Source organism: Primulina tabacum, chromosome 5, assembly GCF_025594145.1.
Source record: "Primulina tabacum isolate GXHZ01 chromosome 5, ASM2559414v2, whole genome shotgun sequence".
Taxonomy (NCBI): domain Eukaryota; kingdom Viridiplantae; phylum Streptophyta; class Magnoliopsida; order Lamiales; family Gesneriaceae; genus Primulina; species Primulina tabacum.
Genome location: NC_134554.1, coordinates 27,468,759 through 27,474,816, shown reverse-complemented (window position 1 = coordinate 27,474,816; position 6,058 = coordinate 27,468,759).

Sequence of the window (6,058 nt, the reverse complement as noted above, 5' to 3'; positions counted from 1 at the left end):
ACTACTGCATGAAATAATAAAATAATTAACTTTAAATACTCATGCAACAAAAATCATTTTAATTTAAATACTAGAACTATGCATGGTTTATACGTAGTCTAAGTTCCGGGTTCTACAATCCTTCCCCCCTTAAAAGAAATTTCGTCCTCGAAATTAAAACTCACCGAATAACTCGGGGTAACGATCTCTCATCTCCGACTCAGACTCCCATGTAGCTTCCTCCTCTGAATGGTTGAGCCATCTGACTTTGACTCGCTTAACCAGCTTGTTCCGGAGCTTCTTCTCCTGCCTGTCTAGGATCTGCACTGGCCTCTCCTCATAAGATAGGTTCGGAGTAAGCTGCAACGGCTCAAAGTTCAGGACATGCGAAGGGTTCGCCATGTACTTCCTCAGCATGGAGACGTGGAACACATTGTGTACTCCGGCCAGATTCGACGGAAGAGCCACACGATAAGCTAGCGTCCCAACTCTGTCGAGGATCTCAAATGGTCCAATGAATCTCGGACTGAGCTTCCCTTTCTTGCCAAATCGCATGACACCCTTCATAGGTGCCACCTTCACAAAGACATGGTCGCCGACAGCAAACTCTAAATCTCTCCTCCGCTAATCGGCATAACTCTTCTGTCGACTCAGAGCAGTCCTCATTCTATCACGGATCCGGGCTACTACATCGACAGTCTGCTGAATAATATCTGGACCCAACTCTGCTCTCTCTCCTACTTCATCCCAATGAACAGGAGATCTACACTTGCGGCCATATAGTGCTTCATACGGAGCCATACCAATGGAAGACTGGAAGCTGTTGTTGTAGGTGAACTCAACCAATGGCAAGTTCGACTTCCAACTCCCTGAGAAATCAATGACGCAAGCACGGAGAAGATCCTCTAAAATCTGAATGACTCGCTCTGACTGCCCATCTGTCTGCGGATGGAAATCTGTGCTAAACAGCAACTTCGTCCCCATAGTCGAATGCAAGCTCTTCCAAAGTGAGGAAGTGAATCTGGGATCTCTGTCAGATACGATAGAAACTGGAATACCATGGAGTCGGACTATCTCCCGAATATACAACTCCGCATACTGAACCATGGTGAAAGTCGTCTTAATAGGCAAGAAGTGCGCTGATTTGGTAAGACAATCTACAATCACCCAGATGGCATTCGATCCTCTGGCTGACCTCGGCAATCCGGTCACAAAGTCCATGGTAACATTCTCCCACTTCCACTCGGGAATGGGAAGAGGCTTGAGCAAACCTGCTGGTCTCTGATGCTCGGCCTTCACTAACTGACAAGTCAGACACTCGGACACAAATCGCCTGATATCCTTCTTCATCCCTGGCCACCAATACAATAGCTGCAGATCCTTGTACATCTTCGTACTCCCTGGATGAATAGAGTACGGCGACGTATGGGCTTCTGATAAGATATCTGCTCGGATAGAATCACTGCTAGGAACCCATATCCTGTCTCGGTATCTCACAATACCATCACTGACTGAATACAAGACACTGCCCTTGGCCTCATCCCTCTGCTTCCACTTTGCTAACTTCTCATCTGATGACTGACCACTGCGAATACGGTCAAAAAGAGAAGACTGAATGGTCAAGGTAGATAGACGGGGAACTCTACCTTGAGGATAAGTCTCAAGATCAAACCTCTGCATCTCAATCTGAAGAGGTCTCGACACTGTCAAATGAGCCATCACTGCGACTTTTCTGCTCAATGCATCCGCAACTACATTAGCTTTACCCAGGTGGTAGCTAATGTCACAGTCATAATCCTTCACAAGCTCCAACCAACGCCTCTGACGCATGTTCAGCTCCTTCTGCGTAAAGAAATACTTGAGGCTCTTGTGGTCGGTAAAGATCTGGCACTTCTCTCCATACATGTAATGCCTCCAAATCTTCAAGGCAAAAACTACTGCCGCCAACTCTAGATCATGGGTAGGGTAGTTCTTCTCATGAGTCTTCAACTGTCTAGAAGCATAAGCTATCACCTTCCCATGTTGCATCAATACTGCGCCAAGACCGAGCTTCGAAGCATCGGTATAGAGAACAAACTCACTGGACCCTGACGGAACGGCCAAAACTGGTGCTGAGATAAGAGCTTGCTTCAAAGTATCGAAGCTCTTCTGACACTCCTCGCTCCAAACAAATTTCACATTCTTCTTGGTCATTATTGTGAGTGGAACTGCAATCGAAGACAATCCCTTAATGAACTTCCGATAATATCCTGCTAAGCCAAGAAAACTGCGGATCTCTGATGCATTTTGCGGCACAACCCAATCTCTGACTGCTGCAACTTTCGCTAGGTCCACCTCAATACCACTGCTGGATACAATGTGGCCTAAGAACGCCACATTCTCTAACCAGAATTCGCATTTACTGAACTTTGCGAATAATTTGTGCTTTTGCAATGTCTGCAACACTGTGGCCAGATGCCTGCTGTGATCCTCCCGATTCTTGGAGTAGACAAGAATGTCATCTATGAACACTATCACAAACTGGTCGAGGTATGGCTGAAATACGCGATTCATGAGATCCATGAAGATCGCTGGCGCATTCGTCAAACCGAACGGCATCACAAGAAACTCGTAGTGACCATAACGAGTCCTGAAAGCTGTCTTTGAAACATCAGCATCTCTCACCTTCAACTGGTGATAACCGGAACGCAGATCTATCTTAGAGAAAATCGAAGCTCCCTGCAACTGGTCAAAAAGATCCTCAAATCTCGGAAGTAGGTATTTATTCTTCACGGTAACCCTGTTCAACTCCCGATAGTCAATACAAAGCCTCATCGTGCCATCTTTCTTCTTAACAAACAAGACTGACGCGCCCCAAGGTGAGAAACTAGGGCGAATGAACTCCTTGTCAAGAAGTTCCTGAATATGCTTCTTAAGCTCTGCCATCTCTGTCGGTGCAAGTCGGTACGGTGCTTTTGAGATCGGAGCCGTACCTGGCATAAGCTCTATGGAAAACTCCACCTCTCTCTCAGGTGGCAGACCAGAGACGTCCTCAGGAAAAACGTCTAAGAAGTCTCTAACAATCGGAACATCTGAGGCTGACTGCCTGGGTGCCTCGGGGACAGATACAAAGGTTGCTAGAAACGCCCGACACCCTCTATGCATGAGCTTCCTAGCCTGAACATATGGAATAATACGTGGTAGAGGAAAGTACCTGTCTGGCTCAAATAAGAACTGCGTCATTCCAGGCGGTCGGACTAGAACAGATCTCCGCTGGAAGTCAATCAAAACTCTGTTCCGCAGTAGCCAATCCATCCCTAGTATAATGTCAAACTCTGGCATCGGCAGTAGATCAGATCCGCATAAACAAGGTTGCCATGGAGCTCAAGATCTATGTCTCGGATCACACTGGTGGCTGCCATCTCCTCGCCAGACGGTAGTACTACGGAATAGGCTATATCTAGCCCAATGGTCTTAACTTTAAGGAAATTAGCAAAGACCTCTGAAATGAATGAGTGAGTGGCCCCTGAATCTATCAAGGCCTTCGTAGCGAAACCGGATATAAAAATTCTCCCTGAAAGATCGGAACTCTAAGTTGAACCCAATAGTTACAAAGGCTAAACTTATAGACATGCAAAGGTTGAAGTTCTTCTAACTTAAATTTCCAAAATATTACAAAGTAGAGCATGCAATCCTAACGCAATTCTATGTTCAAAATATTAACCCAAAACATTAAGTTCCAAATGCAGACTCAAAGCTTAAGGTACCTGTCATCAGCATAGTATCGGGGTTCGTCTCCGTCGCATGGAGAGCAAACACTCCGCCCTGGGTAGGCAGGTTCCTTTGAGGGCACTGCAGAAATAAGTGGTCTGGACTACCACACCTATAACACTTTCCTGAGCCGTACAAACATGCTCCAGGATGGCGACGTGAACACTTAGGACAGACTGGGCGCTCAGGAGCCCTCGGGGCTGGGCGTCCCCGCTGCTGCTGCTGCTGCTGGCCTCTGTTTCTAGGCGGTCCGTGAAAAGGCCTCTTGTTCTGCTGCTGATGCTGCTGAGGAGGAGGGCGGTGCGGTACCTGGGCTGGTCGCTTTCCCAAGCGATCTCTCTCGATATCACGCTGATCCTGCTCTGCGGCTAGGGCTTTGGAGACAGCGACCTCATAAGAAGTAGGGTCAGACACCCTAACATCACGGTGCAAGATCGGCCGTAGACCCACCAGAAAATGCATCATCTTGGCTCTAGCATCGTTTGCGATCAGGGGTACAAAATGACAACCCCTCTCGAACTTACGGATGAACTCCGTAACAGTCATATCTCCTTGCCTCAAGCTCATAAACTCAGTGGTCAACCTGGTGCGCACTTCCTCAGCAAAGTATTTGGAGTAGAACACCTCCGTGAAACGTGCCCAAGTCAGGGTAGCCAAGTCAAGGGCTACTGAAGCTCCTTCCCACCATAAGGGGGCATCTCCTCCGAAAAGATAAGAGGCACAACGAACTCGATCCGCATCGCCAAGCTCCATGAAATCAAAAATAACCTCGAGGGACTTGATCCAGCCCTCGGAAATCATGGGGTCAGACGTCCCAGAAAACTCTTTCGAACGCATCTTCATGAATCTTTCATAGACAGCCTCGGGCCCTGTCGTCCTGGTCGCCACAGCATTGTTCCCCGCAAACTGTGCGAAGAACTGAGTCATCCCAGCTAACATCTGGGCATTCAAGTCCGGTGGAGGTGGAGGTGGTAAGTCTCTCTCCTGCCTCGGCTCCTCTCTGTCCTCTCGGCGAGGCTCTTCCCCAGTAGGGCGCTCTAGGGTGCGTCTAGGTGGCATACTGTTCCATACATAACCCATACGTAACTAACATGCATAATTCCATAATTTATTTAAATTTAAATACTGAACAAATAAATTGAATCTGGACATAAAATGCTTCATGAAATCATGCCGTTAAGAAAATAATTCATGCTTTAAAGAAAATGCGTAAATATAAACTTACAGACCGAAGACGTGACTTCGTGAGCTTCTCTTGGTCAGTAGTAGTACAACCCTATACAGAACCACCGCTCTGATACCATCTGTAAAGGGCCTAAAATCCTTACTTGGAAATTTGCGGAAAATTTAAAATTTTTCTTTTTAAATAATTAAAATTGCCTCCTTCATAAATGAACTTATAAATAAAGTTTGATGTTCAATGTGGCAGCGGAAGAATTAACATTTTTGAAATAACAGTAAAAAGTTTTTCCAACAATAATTTAAACGTTTGAGCCATCAATTAAAAATAAATGCTGAACTGAGGTCCTCGGGTCCTACTACTGCCGACTCGAGCCTGCTCACTGGTCCCCGCCCTCGGCCCCGACATCATCAGAACCTACAACAATCAAGTCTAGTGAGTCTAAAGACTCAACATGCATATATCGTAAATAACGAGTAAATACTATAGTAAAATTTCATGGAATAAAAATGTCATGTCATGAGGCATATCGTAAAAGTGTCGTGTCATGATTAATTATAATACGTGCATAACTGAACTGAAAATATCATGGTAAAAATGTTTGCTCCTTGGAGCCCTGTACTGAAATAGCCTGTAATAATTTTTCTGGTGAGATTATGGTATACGCAAGTGGCCCCTGCACTGAAACTGACCGGTAACTGGCGATCGGATAATAATATGCTCCCATGACCGGTAACTGGCGACCGAATAAAATAGTAAACGTCTGATCAGACTGTAGCCACAGTATACTGGGTGAAACAAACTCAACTGACCGGTAACTGGCGACCGGATTTAGCAATAATCCCATGATAGTGTAATGGCCACAAGCAATATCGCATAATCTCAAAAATGAAAATTTTATATATTTATGCACGTAATATAATTAAATGGCACAATTAAATATCCTGTAATAATTTACTGCTTGGATTGGATCGCTCCCAGGCTCGCTGCAACCTAAATATGTCATGAAAAATATGCAATAGATTTATGGGACCAAACTATGCAATAACATTCTAAAATGTGACAATTACGCCTACCGACTTCGTATTTAATCATGACTCCGAACCAACCCGAACCAAAACTGAACCGTCATGTAGTCATGATTAAAAT